This window comes from Rhinoderma darwinii, assembly GCF_050947455.1.
Source record: "Rhinoderma darwinii isolate aRhiDar2 chromosome 12 unlocalized genomic scaffold, aRhiDar2.hap1 SUPER_12_unloc_7, whole genome shotgun sequence".
Lineage (NCBI taxonomy): Eukaryota > Metazoa > Chordata > Amphibia > Anura > Rhinodermatidae > Rhinoderma > Rhinoderma darwinii.
This window is the reverse complement of record NW_027461878.1, coordinates 379,677-407,533: the sequence shown is the minus strand read 5'-3', so window position 1 is coordinate 407,533 and position 27,857 is coordinate 379,677. Positions and strand designations below refer to the sequence as shown.

General features: G+C 45.9%; 1 protein-coding gene across 3 annotated transcripts in view; it reads right to left on the bottom strand.

Moving 5' to 3' along the window:
- LOC142698202 (protein kinase C delta type-like) overlaps positions 1 to 27,857 on the bottom strand; it is a 329,486-nt gene that overhangs the window by 18,887 nt on the left and 282,742 nt on the right. The window contains exon 6 of one of the 3 annotated variants that reach the window (XR_012865730.1): positions 9,225 to 9,301. The exons of the other annotated variants lie outside the window; for them this stretch is intronic. The gene's annotated coding sequence lies outside the window, so the exon portion shown is untranslated. Of the gene's footprint in view, positions 1 to 9,224; positions 9,302 to 27,857 lie in introns of those variants that run through there. 3 annotated transcript variants of the gene reach the window in all.

Here is a 27,857-nt window from a genome sequence, read left to right as displayed (position 1 = left end):
GACCTGGCGTGGAGGCGAGTTAGCCTCCGGGATCCTGGACAGTGCAGCCACGGTCTCCTCCAACCACCCGGGACGGTGGAATGCAGCTGCCGCACGCAGCTGCTCTAACATGCCGACCTCCGACATGGCCAGGTAAGAAGTAAGCGCGGTAGCAGAGGGAGCTTGTCACTTTTGCTTGTTCTTCCTCCCGCTGCTTCCGGCTCAATGCCGAAAACAGCGGGAAGACTGGTAACGTCCCCTGACTCCTCCCTACCCCTCTTCTACCTCCCCCTACTACTCCCTCCTTCTCACACTAAATTAACCCTTTCCCTACTATGTCTTGTCATGGAGGTTTCCCTCTGAAGCCCTTCGTGCTGCGTCCAGCCTCTTATGAACAACTGAAAAGATGCTGGAAGAGTGCCTGACGTCATCTGTCAAGCATGGTGGAGGTAATGTGATGGTCTGGGGTTGCTTTGGTGCTGGTAAAGTGGGAGATTTGTACAAGGTAAAAGGGACTTTGAATAAGGAAGGCTATCACTCCATTTTGCAACACCATTCCATACCATGTGGACAGCACTTGATTGGAGCCAATTTCATACTACAACAGGACAATGACACAAAGCACACCTCCAAATTATGCAAGAACTATTTAGGGAAGAAGCCGGTAGCTGGTATTCTATCTGTAATGGAGTGGCCAGCGCAGTCACCAGATCTCAACCCCATAGAGCTGTTGTGGGAGCAGCTTGACCGTATGGTACGCAAGAAGTGCCCATCAAGCCAATCCAACTTGTGGGAGGGGCTTCTGGAAGCATGGGGTGAAATTTCTCCCGATTACCTCAGCAAATTAACAGCTAGAATGCCAAAGGTCTGCAATGCTGTAATTGCTGCAAATGGAGCATTCTTTGACTAAAGCAAAGTTTGAAGGAGAAAATTATTATTTCAAATAAAAATCATTATTTCTAACCTTGTCAATGTCTTGACTAAATTTTCTAGTCATTTTGCAACTCATTTGATAAATATAAGTGTGAGTTTTCATGGAAAACACAAAATTGTCTGGGTGACCCTAAACTTTTGAACGGTAGTGTAAGTGAATACAGTGCAGTGAAATTCAGTGACTCACAGGGGACATCTTCTCAGATTGGAGTCATTCATGTTCTCTTTTCTTCTTCATCCGGCCCAGAACGCCATGTTGACTTCCAGTCTTTTTCATCTCTAATGCCCAAGCGCGAACCACAAGATACGTCATGAAAGTGTTGATGTAACCTGTATACCACGTTCACGTGACCCAATGTGCCACGTCACAGCGTATTCAAATCATGGAAGCGTTCAGTCTACATGACTACTGCCCGTCACGGTGCGCATACCTTAGATCAAAATTTTGACATATAACTAACTCTAAACCTCATAAGTTAATTTTCTTTAGCTATTGTACTAGGATGTACAATTCTTAATTAAAATATTATCATATTAGTCATGTGTCCTAGTATACCCACATCCAGCGATGGGTGGGATGGGTGAAACATAAAATAGTTTTCCATGAGTTTTGGACTGCGATGTGCTGCTGATCTCTCCTTTTGGGGGTAATATACAGGGAATATGGGGGTTATATAAGGGACTCTCATCATCCCTGTATATACCAGCCATCATCCCCATATATAACCACCATTATCCGTGTATGTACCAGCCCACCATTATCTCGGTATAAAATCTCCATCACCCCTGTATATACCATTAGGGCGGGCACTGTCAGCTTGCTGTGGCGTGCGGGCATTGTGGCTAAACAAGAACTAAATGGGGTGGGCATTGAGGACACCGTGGACCAATAGGATGCCTGAAACGCCGGTATATGGGAGAAGTCCAGCAGAACCTGAAAATATGCCTCCTGATTGCTTAAAGGCTATGTACACCTTTGCACTGTTTTTTTTTTTAAATTGCCTTGTATGTATTGTACAATATAAATCACATTTCTAATTGGTCTACCATTTGTCTTCTGTACCTGCAGAGTATTTCAGTTTATGGCCAGCTGCTGTATTCAGTTATCTCTCTAAGGCCCTGTTCACACCTGCGTTGGTGTATTTCGTTGTTCTGCTCCGTCAGTGGTGCAGAACAAAGGAATAATGGAAGCAACGGTTCAGTCGCACAACGGACACCGCCACCTGCTGACAGAACCCATTGACTTTAGTGGATTCCATTGGCTTTCCGTCAGGAGGGGGGCCGTGATTTTACCAGAGACAATACTGCAGATGTGAACGAGGCCTTATCCGTCAGTCATCACCCTAATGGCAAACTGAGCAGCTCCTCTTTTGCAGGCTCATGAACAAGCATTTACTGTGGAATCTGCGCATGTGCATGGTCCTAATTACTGCATACCTCCTGACCGTCCCGGATACAGCGGGACAGTCCAGGATTCCGGGCGGTGTTAGGGCGGGTTCACACATGGCGGAATTCCACTTAAATTCCGCTGCGGACACTCCGCAGCGTTAATCCGCAGCGGAGCCGTTTCTCCATTGACTTTCACTTTAATTTAGCAGTGTTCGTTTACACGATGCGTACAATTCCGCTGCGGAGCATAGGCTGCGGAGCGGAATTTGGTGTCCGCAGCATGCTCTGTCTGTTGCGGAGCAGTGGCGGACTCATGGCGGAATTTCTCCATTGACTTCAATGGAGATTCTAAGTTCCGCAATGAAGTCCGCAGCTGTCATGCACATGTCATGTGTGCTGCGGATGCGTCTTGCTTTTTTAACTTGACATTTCTTCATTCTGGCTGGACCTAGGTATTTCTAGGTCTACAGCCAGACTGAGGAAGTCAATGGGGCTCCCGTAATGACGGGAGCGTTGCTAGGAGACGTCTGTAAATAGTCACTGTCCAGGGTGCTGAAAGAGTTAAGCGATCGGCAGTAACTGTTTCTGCACCCGGGACAGTGACTACCGATCCCAATATACATGTATCTGTAAAAAAACATATAAGTTCATACTTACCGAGAACTCCCTTCGTCTGTCTCCAGTCCGGCCTCCCAGGATGACGTTTCAGTGTAAGTGACGGCTGCAGCCAATCACAGGCCAAGCACAGGCTGCAGCGGTCACATGGACTGGCGCGTCATCCAGGGAGGTCGGGCTGGATGCCGAAAGAGGGACGCGTCACCAAGACAACGGCCGGTAAGTATGAAAATCGTTTACTTTCACTAGGGAAAGTGCTGTCCCTTCTCTCTATCCTGCACTGATAGGGAGAAGGGAAGCACTTTTCCCGCAGTCTGCAGCAGCTAGTCCGCATCAATGTACTGCACATTTTGTGCAGATCCGCTGCAGAATCTGCAACGCAGATTCTGTGCGGCATCGATGCGGACAGTTGCGGAGGAATTCCGCCATGTGTGGTCATGCCCTTACGCTGTCCCAAGCGGCCGGTGGTATGTCTTGGTGTCAACTGTATCTGCGTCCTCAGGATGCAGATCCAGTTGAATCCGATGCTAATGTAAGGGATCGTCAGCTCCCTGCTTCTGTATTAGTACCACTCACCGAGGAATTCCCGGGCACAGCGCTACTTTAAGTGCGGAGCCCCTTATCTCACTATTCATATATGTACATTGACGTCGGGGACTACTCCTGGAGCGGAATCCACTGCCTTTGCATTGCTGATGGTCTGGCCGGGGATTCCGCTCCTAGGCGGAACCCCTGATGTCACTGTCCATATATGTACAGTAACATCAAGGGCTCCTCCTGGAGTGCAATCCCTGGCCACAGCGTGGCCGACGCTCTGGACAGGGATTCTGCTCCTATAGGGAATGCCTTACGTCACTGTCCATATATGGACAGTGATGGCAGGGGCTCCTCCTGGAGTGGAATCCCTGGGGGAGGGGGGTGGCACCATCTACATGGGCACTGTGTGTGACACTATCTATATGGGCACTGGCGCTTTATATGTGTGCACTGGTACTAGAGGTAGCTAAGGGGGCATTAAACTGTATGGGGGCAGCTATTTGTCATAATTTCTAGCAACGCATTCCCTTTAATACTGGTGTTTCATACACCAGTCCTATTAAACAGTTTGCTGGAGTAAGATGCAACACATTTATTAACAGGCGAAGGCGAATGACTCTTAATAAATGTGTCGCATCTTTTAGTTGCAACGCGGCCTGTCATCAGTACTTTCTACGTGCTGCGGCCTGCTGTACATTTGCCTTGTTACGCCCCCCAGAGATAAATCTGGGCCGCATTATACATATAGATTTCTGCTATAATTGACATCAGTTACTGGCGTAAATTATAGTAAAATTGTTGGCCATTTCTGCTAAGCCCCGCCCATTTTTTGCCCCCAAAAATGTCGACATTTGCGCATTTTGTGAATTTTCTACGCTAGTAAACTGTTGTAGAAAGGTTAATATATTCCCCCAAAGGCTACAGACCGTAATACAATATCTTAATGTAAGGATGTGTACACTTAATTGTGCAGCAACGCTTGTTGTCTCCATTCTATGTCAGTGTGGGAAGTAGATGTCCGGCCTTATGATTTTGTGATATGTGATAGACCCAGAATCCCAATCACCAAACCAAAGAATGCAAAATAAAGACACAAAACATTATAATTGGGTGTTAAATGGTCAAAACTTTTATTATATTATATGACCAAACCCAAAATGGCAAACCTCCGACTCACGAAGAGTCACCCTCCAGCACGCAGGAAAGGAAAAACCCCCTGTGGGGGAAACCTCTAGGGAAACCATGGCTGGAGGATTGCCCTTCCTCTGGGCTTAGAAGGTGCCAAAATATCATTTGTAACAGAATTTGTACGTTTTCTCAGATTTTCAAGGAAAGACAATACAATGAACGAACGACATAAAACACATAAATCGGCTGATCTGGTTGGCTAGGCGGATGTCTCTCTTCCTGGGCACCCATTAAAATGAATGGGCGATCCACGGATGAGACGGGTCCTCCAGATACTTCCTTGTAGCACCTGTCTCCGCTCCGGCTAATAGAGGGGGATCTCCTGCTGGAAACCCCCCTCTATTACAGACAACCCGTATGAAGAGGATGGCATGACTGTGATGAAGAAGTGGTCTGGGGTGAAGGGTTTCCCTGCTAGAACCTCCAAATTACATCAGGTCGGTATTGGTGGGGAAGTCAAGCTCAAGGTCCTCAGTCCCATCCAATATGGCGCTGAATGTGGCAGTAAAACCTTCTAATATGGAATCTTCTTTATGTCATAAACATTTGTATTTATGACATCAGCACCTTCATCATCATTACTACAGGAGTTTATTACCACTGCACAACTCATACATTGTGACGTCACCCACAGTGGTCTGAAGTGTTAACCCTTTACTGACTGGCAGTGTACTTAACACAGAGGCCATAAAGCTGAATAGAACATATCAGAGGCCATAAAGGAAAAGGGATAATGCAGGGAGCATCTCCGCACAAGAACTATCCATGACAAAGGGTTGTCCAGGATGAGATAACTTGTCTGCTTTCTCCAAAAACCAGCACCACACCTGTCCATAGGTTGTGTGTGGTACTACAGCTCATTACCATTCACTTCAATGGAGCAAACCTGCAATACCAGATACAACCTGTGGATAGGTGTGGTGCTGTTTTTGGAAGAAAGCAGACATATTTTTCTAAACCTGCACAGCTCCTGTTAGAAATAGTTCTAAAAAAGTGGGGGGAGAAGGAGAAGAAGGGGAGAGGGAAAGAAGAAATTAAAAAAAGGTAAAAAGAGGAACTCTGAGGTAAAAGAAATCAAACTAGACTGAAAGGAGTCTGCTGGAGGTGCCAGATGGAAAGACAGATTTCTGCCATGGGGACCAGATTAGTTGAAATGTATCTTGAAGGGGGGCTTCAGAGAGTGGGTTTTAACCCCTTCCCACCCTATGAAGTGCTGTTGCATTGAAAAACTATGCAGTTCATCTTCGAATGCAGCGTCACAAAAACAAATTATTTTGTAAAAAATAAAACTATATAAATTTGGTATCGCCATAATCGTAACGACCCGCAGAATCAAGTTATCATGCAATTCATGCCGCCCGATGAACACTGTAAAATCAAAACAGAAATGGCGGAATTACAGGTTTTTTTCAATTCACCCCACAAAATGTAGGTTTTTAAAAAAAAATAAAAATGTAATACATTATATGGTACATTAGTCCGCAGGGTAAATTACACATAAACAGCGCCATTCATCGGTTAACTGTTTAAATGATACCAGTTCAAGTGACCTTTATCGAAAAACACCATAAGAAATTTTTTCACAATTAACCTTCTAATTGGGCCTAGCATGTGTGGTACTGTCTGCTAAGCCGTTGTATCTAAGCATATTATATGTGATACTGTCTGCTGAGCCGCTGTCTCCTATCAAGTAGCAGAGCTATCAGGTGCCATAGTGTAATGAAACGGGGTAGGGAGACAGACAGGTGAGCCCTAATCTACCCGAAACTCAGTCCCTGCCTACTTGCACGGCCCGTCCTAAGAGTTGGCATACAATTGGGCGACGGTCCCTATGCTCAATAAGTGCAAGACAGACAACACAAGACAAGGGCACACAGAAGATAAAGGGGGAGGTAGGGGCAGTTGCCCACGGAAACACCGTGCGCAACAGGCAGTGGTGAACGAGCCGAGACAAACCAGGAGAGTACGAAGTAGCAAATCAGAGCAGGAGAATAGTCAGTCAAGCCAGGGTTAATAAGTAACAGCGGTCACTAAGGTAAATAGCAAGAAGCGCAGAGCCAGGAAACCAGAATATCACAGGCAAGGAACATGCTGCAAGTGAGGGTAAAAATAGACCAAGGGAGGGAGCTACAACCGTCAGGCCAGGCTGTGATAGGTTCTCCCTCTCCTCAGCCTGCCAGCCTGAGTAGTAAGAGATCGCATCACTCGAGCAGACCTTGGAGCTGATGAAGGCTGATTAACCCCGGGCATCGACACAGAACCTGTGTCTGGCAAACCCTTTACAGTACCCCCCTTTTTATGAGGGGCCACTGGACCCTTCCTAGGTGGGCCTGGCTTGTTGGTTAACCGAAGATGGAACTTGCTGAGCAATATACCGGCGTGAACATCCTGGGCGGGTACCCAAGTCCTCTCCTCAGGCCCGTATCCTCTCCAATGGACCAGGTACTGGAGGGAGCCTTGGACAATCCTGCTGTCCACAATCTTGGCTACCTCGAATTCTACCCCATCCGGAGTGAAAACAGGGACCGGAGGTTTCCTCGATGTAGCCAAGGACGGGGAGCAGCTTTTCAAGAGGGAGGCATGGAACACGTTGTGTATCTGAAAAGACGGGGGTAGCTCCAGCCGGAAGGAGACAGGGTTGAGGACCTCAATAATTTTGTGCGGCCCTATATACCGGGGAGCAAACTTCTTGGACGGAACTTTAAGGCGCAAATTTTTAGAAGAGAGCCACACCAGATCCCCGACCACAAACAGAGGGTTAGTTGAACGTCTTTTATCTGCCTGAGTCTTTTTGATGCTCTGGGACGCCTCAAGGTTCTTCTGAACCTGGGCCCAGACTGTGCACAGTTCCCGATGAACGACATCTACCTCGGTATTGTTGGAACCACCAGGTGAAACGGAGGAGAACCGTGGATTAAACCCAAAATTACAGAAGAAGGGGGAAACCCCCGACGAGCTACTGACCCGGTTTTTAAGGGAAAATTTGGCGAGGGGAATGAAGGAGACCCAATCATCTTGACAGTCTGAGATAAAACACCTTAAGTATAGTTTCACAGACTGATTAGTCCTCTCAGTTTGGCCATTAGTTTCAGGATGGAAGGCGTGAGGATTTGACCCAAAAATGGTATCTCCTGCACCCCAAACACCCATTTTTCGGTTTTAGCAAAGAGTTTGTATGTATGTATGTATGTTGTCATGTATGTATGTATATATGTGCATTTATGTTGGCATGTATGTATATATGTGCATGTGTGTATGTATATTTGCATGTATATATTTGCATGTTTGTATATATGTATGTATGTATGTTTGCATGTATGTTTGTTTGTATATATGTCTGTATGGCCATGTATGATACTGTCTGCTGGAGCCCTGTATCTAAGTCAACTTCGCGGCAGGCTTCTATACATGGTATAACAGTCAGTATCACACATGAAACTAAATCTAAGCCTACGACATGTTTTATTTAATTTTTTTTAAATTTTTTTTACAGTTTTGGTGTTTGGACTACGTCGGTTTCGAGGACTACTTAGAGGACTTTTTTTTTCCTACAATAAAATGGTTAATGAGGGTTGTGTTGGGGGTGCTTTATTTCAATAAAATATTTTATCTATATCTTTGTCTTTTTCTTTTCAAATTTTATTACTACCACTTTAGTAATGGCCGCTGTCTGAGTGACAACATCCATTACTAAGGGGAGGCTTAGTGTTAGCCGGTGCAGAGGCTAACACTAACCACCATTATTACCCCGGTACCCACCACCACCAGGGGTGCCGGGAAGAGCCAGTTACGATCCAGTACCCGACCATCTGTTGTGATGGCCGGGCTCTGGGGCGGCCACAGGCTGGTATTATGAGGCTGGGAAGGGCCAAAAACAGTGGACCTTCCCACCCTTGTAATGCTAGGCTGCTGCTGCTGTGTTGTATCTGGCTGGTTATAAAAGTGGGGGGGACCCCACGTCATTTTTTTTAATTATTGATTTATTTTAATATTTTTTTTAAAAAGACATGGGGTTCCACCCAATTTATCATAACCAGCCACATACAACAGTGTTATTAGCCTGGGAATGGACAAAACCAGTGGCACTTCCCACCCATGTAATGCCAGACTGCTGCGGCCTTGTATATGGCTGGTTATTAAAAATGTGGGGGACCCGTCTATTGTTAAATTGAAAAAAACAAAAAACGACGTGGGGGTCCCCCCCATTTTTATAACCAGCCCGATACAACACAGCAGCAGCAGCCTAGCATTACAAGGGTGGGAAGGTCCACTGTTTTTGGCCCTTCCCAGCCTCATAATACCAGCCTACGGCCGCCCCAGTACCCGACCATCACAACAGATGGTCGGGTACTGGATCGTACCTGGCTCTTCCCGGCACCCCTGGTGGTGGTGGGTACCGGGGTAATAATGGGTGGTTAGTGCTAGCCTCTGCACCGGCTAACACTAAGCCCCGCCTTAATAATGGACGCTGTCAATCAGCCAACTGCCATTATCTAGGCACTAATAAAGTTTAAAAAAAAACACAAAGACAATTCTTTTTTATTGAAATAAGAAATCCACAACAAAACCCTCGTTAACCATTTTATTAAAATTTGAAAAAACGTAGATCTACGCAGTAGTCCAACGAATCGAAGACGTAGTCCAATCGGTACATCAAAATCTGCAACAACATAAAAAAACAGTTATCAATGTGAACAATACCAATACTTCTACTCACCTACACACATATATACACGCACACACACACACAAACAACCATACACAAACACTCACATATATACACAAACACAACAAGATATACACACACACACACACACACACACACACACACACACACACATAAACAGACAAACACACACACACACACAACCATACACAAACACATACACAAACACACACACACACACATAAACAGACAAACACACACACACACATATACACGAACTCACACATATACAAACAAAAACACACATACCCAAACACACACATATACACATATACACAAACACACCCATATATACACAAACACACACACATAAACACACACACATATACAAACACACACAAACATCTACACACAAACATATACACAAATACACCCATATATACACACACACACACACATATACACAAACATATACACAAACACATATACACAAACACACCCATATATACACAAACACACATATAAAAACAAAAACAGACAAAGACACTTACCCAAACACACATATATACACAAACACACACATACACAAACACACACACTGTTTCTTTTAAATGCTGCTGTGGAACCCGCTCGATCCACTATATAAGGCTGCGCTATAGTGCAGCATTTAAAAGAAACAGGATCCTGTCCTGTCCATAGAGTTTAAGGCAGCACAGAGTATTTCAGGAGATGAGCGTGCAGATTCAGTGCTGCTATGAACTCTGCTCTTACCATTACGTAGCTCAGTCTGTTACCTCTCCTCCACTCCTGTCCTCAAGAACACCTTCACATGATTGGCAAGTCACCACGTAATGGTCAGAGCAGAGTTCACAGCAGCACAGAGTATTTCAGGAGATGAGCGTGCGGATCTTGTGCGGGGTGGTGACTTGCCAATCATGTGAAGGTGTTATTGAGGACAGGAGTGGAGGAGAGGTAACAGACTGAGCTACGTAATGGTAAGAGCAAAGTTCACAACAGCACAGAATCTGCACGCTCCTCTCCTGAAATATTCTGTGCTGCTGTGAACTCTGCTCTTACCATTACGTAGCTCTCAGTCTGTTACCTCTCCTCCACTCCTGTCCTCAAGAACACCTTCACATGATTGGCAAGTCACCACGTAATGGTAAGAGCAGAGTTCACAGCAGCACAGAGTATTTCAGGAGATGAGCGTGCGGATCTTGTGCGGGGTGGTGACTTGCAAATCATGTGAAGGTGTTATTGAGGATGGAGGAGAGGTAACAGACTGAGCTACGTAATGGTAAGAGCAGAGTTCACAGCAGCACAGAGTATTTCATTAGAGGAGCGTGCAGATTCTGTGCTGCTGTGATCAATGGGCAGACATTTGTCTGTTCACACGAGGCGTAATTTACGCGCCGCTGTCAAAGAAGTGACCTGTAACTTCTTTGGCCGTAATTGGATCCGTTATTCATTGACTCCAATGAAAAATAGCGCCAATTACGTCCGTAATGGACGCTGCGTTCAAGCGCCTGCATATGCCGTTACGGCTGAAATTATGGGGATGTTTTCAGGCGGAAACATCCCCGTAATTTCAGCCGTAACGGACGCTGTCGTGTGAACATACCCTTATAATGACAGCACGGCTCACAAAAGCGGCCGGCTGCCCGTGGCCGGCCGTGCTCGTAATTACGAGTCGTAATTACGAGCACGGCCCGTAAAATAAAAAAATAGAACATGTTCTATCTTTTTAACGGCACGGGCATCTTCCCGTGAGAAAACGGGGAGGTACCCGTGGCTAACAGAAGTCTATGGGCCCGCTATTTCGGGTCGTAATTACGACCCGTAATAACGGGTGTTTTTACGGTCGTGTGCATGAGGCCCTGTAATGACGGGTGGCTACATGTGTGCACCCGTCATTACGGCAGCGTTGCTAGGCGACGTCAGTAAATAGTCACTCTTCAGGGTGCTGAAAGAGTTAACTGATCGGCAGTAACTGTTTCAGCACCCTGGACAGTGACTACCGATCACAGTACCTGTTCATACTTACCGGGAACTCCCTGCTTCCTCCAGTCCGGTCTCCTGGCCGTTGCCTTGGTGACGCGTCCCTCTCGACATCCGGCCCGACATTCCTTGATGATGATGCAGCCCATGTGAGCGCTGCAGCCAATCACGGGCTGCAGAGGCCTCTGCAGCCAATCACAGGCTACAGAGGCCTCTGCAGCCAATCACAGGCTGCCGCGTCAGAAAAGAAGGTCGGACTGGAGGAAGAAGAGGGACTCGTCACCAAGACAACGACCAGGTACGTATGAAATGCTTTTTATTTTATTTTTAATCAGCAGCCTCTTTTCTCTATCAGTGATTGATAGAGACAAGTGGCTGCCGATTTGTATAATATTTTTCTGTTCAATCATTTTTATTAATTTTTTCAGAAAGAGTAGATGCATCATTTACATGTCGCAGCATGTTAAATATATATAGCAAAATTACAGCATCTTATTCATCGTGACAGCTTTGTGTCGGTAAGATAGTATAACAGTACAACAATATAACAAAACAACAACATCGCTAGCAGCTTGTATATCTTCAAAAGGTCTCTTATGAAGAAGAATGATAATAATAATATGGTATTAGTTGCTTGTGTAAGAGCTATATTTGGTGGCATAGAGGGCTGGTTATCCAGCAATTCCAGACGTTGGAAAATTTAGGAAAACTAAGATTGCCATATGCAATTATTCTCTCATAAGCATAAGAAGAATTGATTAGTAACAACAATTCCGCCTGAGTGGGTGTATCAGCACTCTTCCAATGCCTAGATACAACTAGCTTCGCCATAGCCAATATTTTACATGACAGTATTCTATCTTTCGGAGGGATGTCTTCCATATTTAAGAACAGTAGGGCTAATTGAGGGGATACAGGAATCCGTGTTCCAAACAAGGACTCTAGTAAAGCAAATACCTCTTTCCAATAGCTTAGTATTACTGGACATTCCCATAATACATGTAATAGCGTGCCTCTATTGCCACAACTCCTCCAACATGTTTCTGAAACATCTGGGAACATGATATGTAATTTATCCGGGGTGTAGTACCATTGTAGATGGGTTTTCAAAGCTGCTTCTACCTGGGAGCTGCATTGCAACGACCTGTGGATTTGGTTATATGCTTTCCTCCATTCTTCCTCTCCAAAAGTTTTACCCAACATCCGCTCCCATAATAAAACATTGTGAGTTTTACGAAAGTCAGTGTGCCCTGACAGTGTATCATAAACCCCTTTAAGTATCTTAGTATGTTTGGCCAGCAAGCTAAAAAGTTTTACATTACAGATAGGATGTAAATTTTTTAAGGTTGATATAAAGTGTCTGACCTGTAGATATTTATAAAAATCGCTTCTTGGAAGGGAGTATGAGAGCTTTAAATATTCAAAGGAGCTCAATACATCATTACAGTACAACTGCGATATTTGGGTGATTCCCCCCAACTTCCATTTGTTTAAATTTAAATGAGGAATGGCCAATTCCAATACTTCTAAAGGAATTTGTGAGTTGGTAAGAGGCGTACGATTAGTGGAGTGTTGTTGTATATAGGACCAACATCCTAAGGCTGCTTTAGTGAATGGGGATACTTGTGAAGGCGTGGCTATGTTCCAAAACTCGAGAAACATGAGGGCTTTCAAGCTAGAAGGATATACATATGATGTTTCTATTTGAACCCAAGGCACTGAGCGATCAGCCGCCCAACCCGGACTGAAAAGTGCCACCAAAGTGGAAGCATAATAGGCATAAATATCTGGTATACCCAATCCCCCTGATCTTCTATCCCTGGTCAAAATATGTGTTGCAACACGTGGCTTGCGAAAAGACCAAATAAATTTCATGATAGCTTGTTGGATACATTTAAAGAAGGATTTTGGAACGGCTATTGGGACCGTTCTAAACAGGTATAACAGTTTAGGCAATAATAACATTTTAAAGGCTGCAATCCTGCCTATCCAAGACACTTCAAATTTATGCAATCTAGCCATTTCAACCTGGATTGTTTGTAAAAGGGGCTCATAGTTAGATCTGTATAACGACTTGTGGGATTTTGTTAGAGTTATACCCAGGTATGTGATGCCTTTATCTCTCCAGTCAAATGGATATCTATACTTAAGGAAATGGAGTACAGAGGGAGAAATGTTTAGTGGTAATATTTGAGACTTCTGGGTATTTAATTTGTATAGTGAGACTTGTCCAAATTTCTGAATGCAATCTAAGGTGGCTTCTAAGGAATCCTCTGGGGAGGCTAAGGAAAGTATAATGTCATCTGCATATAAGGAGATTGTATGAATTTGGTTATCAATACATATACCATGAATATTTGTGTGTGTTCGTAGAATGTGGGCTAGGGGTTCCATAGATAGTATAAACACCAGGGGGGATAGAGGGCAACCTTGTCTAGTACCGTTTGTAATTTGGAAAGTATCAGACAGCACTCCGTTAGTATATACTTGGGCTGACGGGCACGAATATAGAGCTTTGATCGCATCAATTATACAGCCTTTGAACCCCATCTTTCCCAACGTGGAAAAGGCATACCCCCAATGGATACGATCAAACGCTTTTTCAGCGTCTAGGGCTAGCATTACCGAAGGTATCTCTGATTGTTCTATAATGTGTAGGATCCCTAGCACTCTACGAGTATTGTCTGAGGCCTGTCTACCCTTTATGAATCCTGCTTGATCTTCCTTGATCAGTGTGGGTAGTAGGGGGGCCAATCTCGTAGCTAGTATTTTTGCGTATATTTTAACGTCTACATTCAATAGTGAGATAGGACGAAAGTTTTGAGGGGCATCTATAGTTTTCCCTGGTTTCGGAATGGTGACGATTAAGGCAGCTTGGTTTTCGGCTGGCAAAGATCCAGAGTCCATTGCTTTCTGAAAGAATCTACACATATACGGCAATAATGTTTCCTGTAGTGATTTATAGTACATATTGGTAAGTCCATCTGGGCCAGGGGATTTGCCGTTGGGCATTAGTTTAAGAACATCAGAAATTTCCTTTTCTAAGAACGGTGCATTTAAACTAGCCAATTGGGTCTCAGAAAGATGAGGTAGATTTATTTTTTGCAAGAAGGCTTGGATGTCTACTTCCGACGGATGTGGGGAGAAAGGGTCTTTTTCCAAATTATATAAAGAAGCATAGAAAGCTCGAAATTGATTAGCAATGTCTGTGGGGTGTGTTATTTTCATTTGGGTGAGGGGATCTGTCAGATATGGGATCTTGGCTTTTTGGTATTGCGCCTTCAGTCTAGCTGCCAGCAGCTTGCCGGCCTTATTGTTCTGTGAGTAATACCTCGCTTTGGTTTTTTTGAGGTTCTTCTCGTAATCTGAGAGTAAACTGCATCTAAGGCGTTGTCGGAGAGTGAAAAGCTTTTCAGCGTGTTGTGGCGTCTGCCTAATTTTATTTTGGGTTTCCATGTGGTGAATTTCTGCTGTAAGGGAAGAGATTAAGGCCATTTTCTGTTTTTTAACTATATGTCCCAAGCGAATGAGAGTGCCTCTAATAAAGGCTTTGTGGGCATTCCATAGGGTAAAATCATTAATCTGGGAATTGTCGTTTTGTTGGAAGTATTCCCGAAGGTCACTAGCAATAGTTTGTTTATGTTCCGAATGGGACAGTAAAAAAGGGTTACATCTCCAGAGGTAGGTAGAGTTAGCTATATTACTTTCCTCAATTGTCAAGGTTATTACCGCATGGTCCGACCATTTAATGGTCTCTATAGAAGATTTTGTAGTAGAAAAGAGCAATTCTTTGTCCACTAGAAACATATCTATGCGGGAGTAGCTATTATGGGTTGTGGAGTAGAAAGAGTAATCCTTCTCTGTGCTATGTTGAGCCCGCCACACATCGTATAGTTCTTGTTTTAATACCAAAGGTCCAAGTTGAGCCTGAGATTGCCGCGTGGGATTCGTGGTGTCCAGAGAGACATCAGCTATAGCGTTAAAGTCTCCACAGATTACCACCCTTCCCTGGCGAAATTTGTTCACTATTCGGAATATTTTATGAAGGAAACGAATTTGGTGACGATTGGGAGCATAAACGTTTACAATTGTATAAGTTACGTTGTTAATCATGCAGATTAATATAATGTATCTACCATTTGGGTCAATATGGGCCTGAATCTTTTGGAAAGCTACAGAGTTTTTTATAGCTATTAAAACTCCCCTGGACTTGGCCGTGTAATGTGCTTGGAATGTATGAGGAAATAAATGGTGATTGATGCGATTCGCATCTGTTTGTAATAAATGTGTTTCTTGGGCACATAGAATATCACATACTATAGATTTTGCTTCTTGCCACATATGTGCTCTTTTATGCGGGCTGTTAAGACCGTTAACGTTAAGTGAGGCTAATTTAATAACCATTGTACCTATAAAGAGAAGCTGTGTGTTGTCTTATCTGAGGAGGTAATAATTTTGTTTCCCCCTTACCTGTATATTGTGTGTTCAGCTCATTAATTTTCTGCCGATCATATTCACAATAGGTTTCTCTGCTGCTAGCACAAGAATATAAAAAAGAAATAAACAAAGAACAATAGATTCTATATAAATCTAGCACAAACCATGAACAGATAAAACTGTTCATCAGAAAAGGGGCAAAGACAGTCAGCTTGATGTCGGGCCAACATGACCGCAACTACACCAATATTAGCTAAGCTTCGGTTAAGCCTTCGATGAAGAATATTCCGTCACGTCTTCGACCAGCCGAGGTAGGGGAGAGAAGAAGACACATATCGATTCTTTCATCTTTTGCGTTGCTTCCGATGATCCACCATCTGCCATTCATCTCTTATTCTTTGGGGGGGGTGGTTAGATGGTTGTTCTTGTATCTGTATCGTTATGTCCCAAGCTTTCAGCAATTCCACTCCCTCCGAGATGCTTCGGATCACGTGTAAAGAATTGTTCCTATGAATAATTAGGCGGACCGGGAATCCCCAGCGGTATAAGATCTTGTTGCCCCGTAGGGCATTTGTTATAGGGGCCAAACATTTTCGTAACTGCATCGTCGCCGCTGAGAGATCTGTAAAAATGGATATCATACTGTATTGTGGTGGCGTATCCTCTTTTTTCTTGAGCGATGACATCAATTGTTCCTTGATATGATAGAAATGAATACGGGCTATTACATCACGTGGTATTTCGTCCGCAAGATGTTTTGGTTTTGGAAGTCTATGAATTCGGTCTATAATAATATCCCTTGGGGAACATCCAGGAAGCATGGTTTTAATAAATTCTTGTGCAAATTTAAGCAGATCTGGCGCAGCGACCTCTTCAGGGATCCCTCTGATCTTAATATTGTTTCTACGGGATCTGTCCTCTAGGTCAGCCATTTTTGCTTTTAACTGAGTAACTTCTGCTTCTAGGCCGTAGTGTGCATCAATCACCTCATTATGAGACACAACAAAATCACTTAGTTTGGATTCAGCATGTTGAACTCTCAGTTCTACATCTTGTATTGCTGATGACAAGGGATGTAACATTTTAGCAAATCCTGCTTGCAGAGAGGTGCTAAGAGCCTGAAGCATGGTCTTCATTGCCAGCTCTGTGACCAAATTAGCTGAGGAGGGCATATCATCTAAGTTGTTTCCCTCTGACAAAGGGCCCCCAAGGGTTATACAATCTCCTACCTGAGTCGCTAGTGGTGCCGGAGAGAATCGTTTCTGCCTCTCTTGGGACGAACTCCTAGAGCTCGGCAATGGCGGCGACGGAGATGCAGAGGTAAGTGCAGACGATTGGAGATGGCGCCCCCGTCTTCCTGAATGAGCGAGGGCTGAAGCTGGGAAACCCTGTATCTATTTCCTCGTCTTTGCTGCAGTGAGTGGAGGAGCTGTCATCGGGACCGAGGCACTTCTCCTCTGAGTAGCTGTGGCCTTATGGAGGCAATGCGGTGAGTGTGAAGGTGGTTCGGAGGTAAGGGAGCCCGCCAAGGAGCACGAGTCTCCTCCATCTTGGATTTCTTCTGCCTGCCGTGGCGGGAAGAAGTCCGTGAGCTTGGTAGGTCTCGGAACGGGCCTCCGGCGTCTCGGCATGTCGGGTTAGTGCTCCGGTCTGTGTGGGGAGCTGATTTCGGCCAGAAGTTGTGCTGGTTCTGAGGCTTTAGTAGCTTTTTTGTAGATTCTGGTGCAGGAGCTCAGTACTCACGCGGCCATTCGGATCGACCGCCAAGCCACGCCCTTGTATAATATTTTTGACCGGGTTCGGTCAAAACGGGTTCGGCCGAACCCGGTGAAGTTCGGATTCGCTGCGAACCGAACTTTTCCGGAAGTTCGGACCGAAACCGGGTTCGGTTGTCCCGGTTCGCTCATCTCTACAAATTTATATAGTTTTATTTTTTACAAAATAATTTGTTTTTGTGACGCTGCATTCGAAGATGAACTGCATAGTTTTTCAATGCAACAGCACTTCATAGGGCGGGAAGGGGTTAAAACCCACTCTCTGAAGCCCCCCTTCAAGATACATTTCAACTAATCTGGTCCCCATGGCAGAATCTGTCTTTCCATCTGGCACCTCCAGCAGACTCCTTTCAGTCTAGTTTGATTTCTTTTACCTCAGAGTTCCTCTTTTTCCCTTTTTTTAATTTCTTCTTTCCCTCTCCCCTTCTCCTCCTTCTCCCCCCACTTTTTTTGAACTATTTCTAACAGGAGCTGTGCAGGATTAGAAAAATATGTCTGCTTTCTTCCAAAAACAGCACCACACCTATCCACAGGTTGTATCTGGTATTGCAGGTTTGCTCCATTGAAGTGAATGGTAATGAGCTGTAGTACCACACACAACCTATGGACAGGTGTGGTGCTGGTTTTTGGAGAAAGCAGACAAGTTCTCTCATCCTGGACAACCCTTTGTCATGGATAGTTCTTGTGCGGAGATGCTCCCTGCATTATCCCTTTTCCTTTATGGCCGCTGATATGTTCTATTCAGCTTTATGGCCTCTGTGGTAAGTACACTGCCAGTCATTAAAGGGTTAACACTTCAGACCACTGTGGGTGACGTCACAATGTATGAGTTGTGCAGTGGTAATAAACTCCTGTAGTAATGATGATGAAGGTGCTGATGTCATAAATACAAATGTTTATGACATAAAGAAGATTCCATATTAGAAGGTTTTACTGCCACGTTCAGCGCCATATTGGATGGGACTGAGGACCTTGAGCTTGACTTCCCCACCAATACCGACCTGATGTAATTTGGAGGTTCTAGCAGGGAAACCCTTCACCCCAGACCACTTCTTCATCACAGTGATGCCATCCTCTTTATACGGGTTGTCTGTAATAGAGGGGGTTTCCAGCAGGAGATCCCCCTCTATTAGCCAGAGCGGAGACAGGTGCTACAAGGAGGCATCTGGAGGACCCGTCTCATCCGTGGATCGCCCATTCATGTTAATGGGTGCCCAGGAAGAGAGACATCCGCCTAGCCAACCAGATCAGCCGATTTATGTGTTTTATGTCGTTCGTTCATTGTAATGTCTTTCCTTGAAAATCTGAGAAAACGTACAAATTCTGCTACAAATGATATTTTGGCGCCTTCTAAGCCCAGAGGAAGGGCAATCCTCCAGCCATGGTTTCCCTAGAGGTTTCCCCCACAGGGGGTTTTTCCTTTCCTGCGTGCTGGAGGGTGACTCTTCGTGAGTCGGAGGTTTGCCATTTTGGGTTTGGTCATATAATATAATAAAAGTTTTGACCATTTAACACCCAATTATAATGTTTTGTGTCTTTATTTTGCATTCTTTGGTTTGGTGATTGGGATTCTGGGTCTATCACATATCACAAAATCATAATGCCGGACATCTACTTCCCACACTGACATAGAATGGAGACAACAAGCGTTGCTGCACAATTAAGTGTACACATCCTTACATTAACCCCTTCCCGACATTTGCCGTATGGGTACGCCATGGAAAGCTATGACTTCCCGCAAATTGCCGTATCCAAACGCCAAATGTTTGGCACCGGCTCAGAAGCTGAGTCGGTGCCATCATCACCGGGATCTCAGCTGTATCTTACAGCTGACATCCGGCTGTAATGGCAGGGACTGAAATTAGCTTTGATCCCCGCCAGATCTAATACATTGCACTACGTAGGTAGTGAAATGTATTAGAAAAAAATCATCAGACAGTTGGAACTTCAAGCCCCCTAGTGGAACTTGGAAAAAGTGTAAAAGAAAGTATAAAAAAAGTGTAAAAAAAAAAGTAAAAAAAATAAAAGTTTGATAACAATAATATTTTCTGCATCCTATTAATTTCAATTGGAGCTCAGAGGTGGAAACCACTTGTAGAACATCAGCCCCCCACTCACAGTGAAATAACCATCAGGAGTATCCGCCCTGGAAACCACAGGGAATTCCACCTGAAAAACCGCACCAAATTTTAGTGCCGTTTTTTGGGCGGTATATCTCCTGCGGAAAGACCGCAGAAATCATTTTAAAAAAGCTTATACTTACCATAGTCATAGCGACGCGTATTCTGTTCTGAGCGCAGCCTGGCCTCCTGTGATGATGCTGTAGTACATGTGACCGCTGCAGCCTTTGATTGGCTGCAGCAGTCACATGGGATGGTATCATCATCCCCAGGGCCGATTCTAGCTTTTTTGCTGCCTGAGGCGAAAATGGAAATGGCGCCCCCCCCCCCCCCCCACACAAAAAAAATAAATAAAAATAAATTGTAAGTAAGAAACAACTTGTAAAACGAAACAAAAAAATTAAAGCTGTGTGAACAAAAAAATACATTAGGGCCTGTTCACATCACCGTTCGCTTCCGTTCCGAGGTTCTGTCGGGTGAACCCCGCAACGGAAAGTGAAAGTGACAGCACAGCTTCCATTTCAGTCACCATTGATCTCAATGTTGATGGAAACATCGCTAATGGCTTCCGTTCGTCACCATTCCGGCTGGTTTCCGGTTTTCCGACGGAATCAATAGCGGAGTCGACTACGGAATGGAACGGAATCGAACGGTGATGTGAACAGGCTCTTATTGAACATCATTGTTATGAACTGCAAGGTCTCATAATGCTACAGGCAATTGTGTAGTAAATATCCCTATATTGCCCCAGCTATAAATACTAGTAAAATGACCAGGGCAACGTGTATCCAAAATTCAAACACAAAAATGAAAGAACAATGTCAGTGTTCAAACTTGTGTCAGGGCTCCTTTAATGGCTCTTTACAGTCAGTATAGTAACACATGCGGCACTTTACAGTCAGTATAGTAACACATGCTGCTCTTTACAGTCAGTATAGTAACGCATGCAGCACTTTACAGTCAGTATAGTAACACATGCAGCACTTTACAGTCAGTATAGTAACACATGCGGCACTTTACAGTCAGTATAGTAACGCATGCTGCTCTTTACAGTCAGTATAGTAACACATGCTGCTCTTTACAGTCAGTATAGTAACACATGCGGCACTTTACAGTCAGTATAGTAACACATGCTGCTCTTTACAGTCAGTATAGTAACACATGTGGCACTTTACAGTCAGTATAGTAACGCATGCTGCTCTTTACAGTCAGTATAGTAACACATGCTGCTCTTTACAGTCAGTATAGTAACACATGCGGCACTTTACAGTCAGTATAGTAACACATGCGGCACTTTACAGTCAGTATAGTAACGCATGCTGCTCTTTACAGTCAGTATAGTAACACATGCGGCACTTTACAGTCAGTATAGTAACACATGCGGCACTTTACAGTCAGTATAGTAACACATGCGGCACTTTACAGTCAGTATAGTAACGCATGCTGCTCTTTACAGTCAGTATAGTAACACATGCTGCTCTTTACAGTCAGTATAGTAACACATGCTGCACTTTACAGTCAGTATAGTAACACATGCTGCTCTTTACAGTCAGTATAGTAACACATGCTGCACTTTACAGTCAGTATAGTAACACATGCGGCACTTTACAGTCAGTATAGTAACACATGCTGCTCTTTACAGTCAGTATAGTAACACATGTGGCACTTTACAGTCAGTATAGTAACGCACGCTGCACTTTACAGTCAGTATAGTAACGCATGCAGCACTTTACAGTCAGTATAGTAACACATGCAGCACTTTACAGTCAGTATAGTAACACATGCGGCACTTTACAGTCAGTATAGTAACGCATGCTGCTCTTTACAGTCAGTATAGTAACACATGCTGCTCTTTACAGTCAGTATAGTAACACATGCGGCACTTTACAGTCAGTATAGTAACACATGCTGCTCTTTACAGTCAGTATAGTAACACATGTGGCACTTTACAGTCAGTATAGTAACGCATGCTGCTCTTTACAGTCAGTATAGTAACACATGCTGCTCTTTACAGTCAGTATAGTAACACATGCGGCACTTTACAGTCAGTATAGTAACACATGCGGCACTTTACAGTCAGTATAGTAACGCATGCTGCTCTTTACAGTCAGTATAGTAACACATGCGGCACTTTACAGTCAGTATAGTAACACATGCGGCACTTTACAGTCAGTATAGTAACACATGCGGCACTTTACAGTCAGTATAGTAACGCATGCTGCTCTTTACAGTCAGTATAGTAACACATGCTGCTCTTTACAGTCAGTATAGTAACACATGCTGCACTTTACAGTCAGTATAGTAACACATGCTGCTCTTTACAGTCAGTATAGTAACACATGCTGCACTTTACAGTCAGTATAGTAACACATGCGGCACTTTACAGTCAGTATAGTAACACATGCTGCTCTTTACAGTCAGTATAGTAACACATGTGGCACTTTACAGTCAGTATAGTAACGCATGCTGCTCTTTACAGTCAGTATAGTAACACATGCTGCTCTTTACAGTCAGTATAGTAACACATGCGGCACTTTACAGTCAGTATAGTAACGCATGCTGCTCTTTACAGTCAGTATAGTAACACATGCTGCTCTTTACAGTCAGTATAGTAACACATGCTGCACTTTACAGTCAGTATAGTAACACATGCGGCACTTTACAGTCAGTATAGTAACACATGCTTCTCTTTACAGTCAGTATAGTAACACATGCGGCACTTTACAGTCAGTATAGTAACACATGCTGCTCTTTACAGTCAGTATAGTAACACATGCTGCACTTTACAGTCAGTATAGTAACACATGCTGCACTTTACAGTCAGTATAGTAACACACGCTGCACTTTACAGTCAGTATAGTAACACATGCGGCACTTTACAGTCAGTATAGTAACACATGCGGCACTTTACAGTCAGTATAGTAACACATGCTGCACTTTACAGTCAGTATAGTAACACACGCTGCTCTTTACAGTCAGTATAGTAACACATGCGGCACTTTACAGTCATTATAGTAACACACGCGGCACTTTACAGTCAGTATAGTAACACATGCTGCACTTTACAGTCAGTATAGTAACACATGCGGCACTTTACAGTCATTATAGTAACACACGCGGCACTTTACAGTCAGTATAGTAACGCACGCTGCACTTTACAGTCAGTATAGTAACGCACGCTGCACTTTACAGTCAGTATAGTAACACACGCTGCACTTTACAGTCAGTATAGTAACACACGCTGCACTTTACAGTCAGTATAGTAACACATGCTGCACTTTACAGTCAGTATAGTAACACATGCTGCTCTTTACAGTCAGTATAGTAACACATGCGGCACTTTACAGTCAGTATAGTAACACATGCTGCACTTTACAGTCAGTATAGTAACACATGCTGCTCTTTACAGTCAGTATAGTAACACACGCTGCTCTTTACAGTCAGTATAGTAACACACGCTGCTCTTTACAGTCAGTATAGTAACGCACGCTGCACTTTACAGTCAGTATAGTAACACACGCTGCACTTTACAGTCAGTATAGTAACACACGCGGCACTTTACAGTCAGTATAGTAACACATGCGGCACTTTACAGTCAGTATAGTAACGCACGCTGTACTTTACAGTCAGTATAGTAACACACGCTGCTCTTTACAGTCAGTATAGTAACACATGCTGCACTTTACAGTCAGTATAGTAACACATGCTGCTCTTTACAGTCAGTATAGTAACACATGCTGCACTTTACAGTCAGTATAGTAACACATGCTGCACTTTACAGTCAGTATAGTAACACACGCTGCTCTTTACAGTCAGTATAGTAATGCACGCTGCACTTTACAGTCAGTATAGTAACACATGCTGCACTTTACAGTCAGTATAGTAACGCATGCTGCACTTTACAGTCAGTATAGTAACACATGCTGCACTTTACAGTCAGTATAGTAACACACGCTGCACTTTACAGTCAGTATAGTAACACATGCTGCACTTTACAGTCAGTATAGTAACACATGCGGCACTTTACAGTCAGTATAGTAACACATGCGGCACTTTACAGTCAGTATAGTAACACATGCTGCACTTTACAGTCAGTATAGTAACACATGCGGCACTTTACAGTCAGTATAGTAACACACGCTGCACTTTACAGTCAGTATAGTAACGCACGCTGTACTTTACAGTCAGTATAGTAACGCACGCTGCACTTTACAGTCAGTATAGTAACACATGCTGCACTTTACAGTCAGTATAGTAACACATGCTGCACTTTACAGTCAGTATAGTAACACATGCTGCTCTTTACAGTCAGTATAGTAACGCATGCTGCTCTTTACAGTCAGTATAGTAACACATGCTGCTCTTTACAGTCAGTATAGTAACGACGCTGCTCTTTACAGTCAGTATAGTAACACACGCTGCACTTTACAGTCAGTATAGTAACGCACGCTGCACTTTACAGTCAGTATAGAAGGGGCTGGACGGAGCCTGCAGGGCTGAAGGGGAAGCCCCCATGACCTCCCTGGTAGGGAAAGGGTTAACAAGTGAGGGAGAGTTGGGGGGGGTCAGGGAGGAGTCAGGGGGCCGTTGCTGCGCTTCCCGCTGTTTTCGGCATTGAGCCGGAAGCAGCGGGAGGAGTAGCACAGTAAGGACAAGCTCCCCGTTGCCCGCGCTCTTACATTATGGCAGAGGCAGTTTTGTTAGAGCAGCTGCGTGCTGCTGCTGTGCACCACGGTCCCGGATGGCTGGAGGAGACCGTGGCTGCATTAGCGAGGATCCCGGACGCTGTGTTGCCACGTCAGGCCCGGCGTTCGGGGTCTGTTGCAGGAGACAGGCTCCCCTCCCCCGGCCCCCTTCCTAGCATGGCGGCGGGGGGGAGTCGGCAACAACTGCTCCTGTCCGGAGCAGGCAGAGAGCGTTGCCGGGGGTGACGGCGACGCAGGCCGGGTCGACCCGTCCCTCCCGGCGGTCTCGACCTCCAGAGCGCCTCAGTCCTGAGGCAGTCCCGCGGACACGGCGTCGCAGAGGGAGCCCGATCTCGGACGCTGCAGGCCAGGCAGCTGGGGGGACCGCCCCTTCCCAGGCCCTGCATCCTGGCAGGAATCCCAAGCCGCGACGGGGTCCGGCGGTGAGCAGGGAGTCGCAGGCCGGGCTCCCTGTCACCCCTCCACCATCGGATGGAAGATTTGGAGGACGAGGTACGGCCGCCCCGCCTGGTGATGTTCCGGCCAGGGGGCAGGCTTCTTCAGGATCATCGAGACGGACGCCTAGATCTGCAGCGACGTCGAGGCAACAGGTCCGGTCGGAAGTCTGGGTTCCATCGGTCGGGCGGCAGGTTGCCGGCCCATCGGTCAGCGCGTCATCATCTCCGATCCGAAGATGTCGGTGGGATGGCCAGTCGTCTGCGAGAGATGAGCTGGAGGAAGGTGAACTGGACGTGTATCGTCGAGGTCAGGATGGTCCGGCTGACGGGAACACAGCGCCTGTGCGGCCCGGTGAGTGTGTAACTCCATCATTGTCATATCCAGCGATTTTTATGTCGGGTGTCGGTGGGGGGGCTGCTAGCGTCGCATCGGTTGCCGGTAGTGGCGCGGGCGGGCGCGATGGCGCGGGTCTGGCAGATTTAGTGGGTTGCTTGAGGGAGCTGGTCGGGCGCCTAGATAGGGCGGCGGCGCCGGTAGTTACGGAAGTGTCCCCGGCGGTAGTGTGGGAGGGCCCCAGGGACGTGGGATTGGTACAGGCGCGGCCCGTGCTGGCGGTTAGGGAGGCGGTCGCGGTGTCGGTACAGACCGAGGCACAAAAGGATGGCGATCGGGTGCGTATTGATGACCGTGCTCGGGGGGAGGTGTACGTTTGTTTCGAAGGTCCGTTGGGGGCGCATTTAAAGCAGGAGGTGCGCGAGCGGATCTGGAAGGACGAATATGTTGAGATTTTTTCTCTCTTGCCGCTCGCTAAATTTAATTTGGATAAGAGCAAGCGGGACGAGAGTAAAAAGGACGAGGAGGAACGGCGGCGGTATAGGCTTATCCCGCAGACGTTCGTTAATTGGTCGCAGGCGTTCGCCATATTGGCTAGTGTGATAGGGGAAAAGGCGCCGGAAAATTGTTCGGCGTTGTTTTGTTATTTTGATGCCATTGGGGAGGCTCATAGGGCGTATGGGGGTCAGGCGTGGCTGCGATACGATGAGCAATTCCGTCAGCGGAAAGCGGTTCGGCCGGCGATTCGGTGGGACCAGAAGGATATTGCTCTCTGGTTACGGGTTACGGCTCCGGTTAGGCAGTCCTTTCCCGGGAGCGCCGGCCAGGGAGGCCAGTCTAGTCAGGTTGGACAAAGCGGCGGGGGAAAGGTGGGTTTTTGCTGGCAATTTAATGAAGGCCAGTGTAAGTTCGGGGCCACGTGCAAGTTGAAGCACGTGTGTTCCGAGTGTAATGGTGCATCACACGGGGCGGCAAAATTTCTGCGGAAAAAGTGGTCAGGGAACAAGCCCTCCGCGGCTGGTCAAGGGGGTGTCGCCGGTGAGGGTGGAAAAGATGGCCCCTTATCTAAATGAGTATCCGGATAGGGCGGCGGCTAAGTTGCTTTCCGAAGGGTTTCGTGTTGGTTTTGTTATTCCTCCGCCTCCTTATGAGGTTCCGGTTACGCGGAGGAATTTAAAATCGGCTTACTTGCATGCAAAAGTCGTGTCGGAAAAGTTGTTAAAAGAAGTTTCGTTGGGCCGCATGTCGGGGCCGTTTGTTGAGTCGCCTGTAAAAGATTTAGTTGTGTCCCCGTTGGGTATTGTCCCTAAACGCGAGCCCGGAAAATTTCGTTTGATTCAACATTTATCGTATCCCAAGGGTTCGTCGGTAAATGACGGGATTGATCACGAGTTGTGCTCCGTAGTCTATACCTCATTCGATAAGGCGGTGGGTTTAGTGCGGGCTGCGGGTCCAGGTGCGCTGCTAGCAAAAACCGACATCGAGGCGGCGTTCAGGTTGTTGCCTGTTCATCCAGAAAGCCAACGGCTGTTGGGTTGTTTTTGGGATGGGGCTTTTTACGTGGATCGGTGCCTTCCGATGGGGTGTTCCCTTTCTTGTGCATACTTCGAGGCGTTTAGTAGCTTCGTAGAGTGGGTAACGAGGGGAGTATCAGGGGTCGACTCGTTGATCCATTGCTTAGATGATTTTTTGTGCGTTGGCCCGGGGGGTTCGCCGGTTTGCGGTAATTTGCTTCATGCACTACAGAAGGTGGCGAGGGATTTTGGGATTCCTTTGGCGCCAGAAAAAACGGAGGGCCCGGTAGCGACGATTTGTTTTTTGGGAATTGAAATAGACTCGTGGCAATGGAGTGTCGTCTCCCTGCGGATAAGTTGGGTGCTTTGAGGCTGGAGGTACGGCGGGCTTGTAGACTGAAGAAAATGACGCTGCGGGAGATTCAGTCGTTGCTGGGGAAGTTGAATTTCGCCTGCCGGATTATGCCGATGGGGAGGGTGTTTGGTAGGAGGTTGGCGGCGGCAACGGCGGGAGTGCGTGCGCCGCATCATTTTGTGCGGCTCAAGGAGGAGCACCGAGCTGATCTTCAGGTTTGGGATGACTTCTTGGGCCAGTACAATGGTCGCTCGCTATGGATGGCCCCAGCGCAGGATACGAGTGATTTGAATATTTTTACGGATGCGGCTGGGGCGGGCGGTTTTGGAGCTTACGGGGGAGATCCGTGGTGCGCAGGTCAATGGCCGGCTAGTTGGGTGTCCAGTGGACTCACGCGGAATCTGGCCCTGCTCGAGCTGTTTCCCATCGTGGTGGCGGCTACCATTTGGGGGGACAGGCTCAGGGATAAGAAGGTCCGTTTTTACTGCGACAACATGGGGGTGGTGCTGGCCATTAATAATATCACGGCGTCCTCTCCTCCGGTAGTTCAATTGTTGCGACATTTAGTGTTGGTGTGTTTGTCGTTGAACGCGTGGGTGGTGGCGGTGCATGTCCCGGGAGTACGGAATTGTATCGCTGATGCTCTTTCTCGCTCGCAGTGGGACCGGTTTCGGCAATTGGCACCGGGAGCGGAACGTCTCGGTTTGGCTTGTCCGGAACATCTTTGGGATCTGGTATCGGTCCCGTAGAACAACTGTTACAAAGGTCTTTGGCGCGCACGACGTGGAGTGCTTATGCTGCTTGTTGGAGGCAGTGGGAGGAGTGAGTAAGAGATTTGGGTGACGTCAATACGGATAGAGACAGGTTGGTGGCA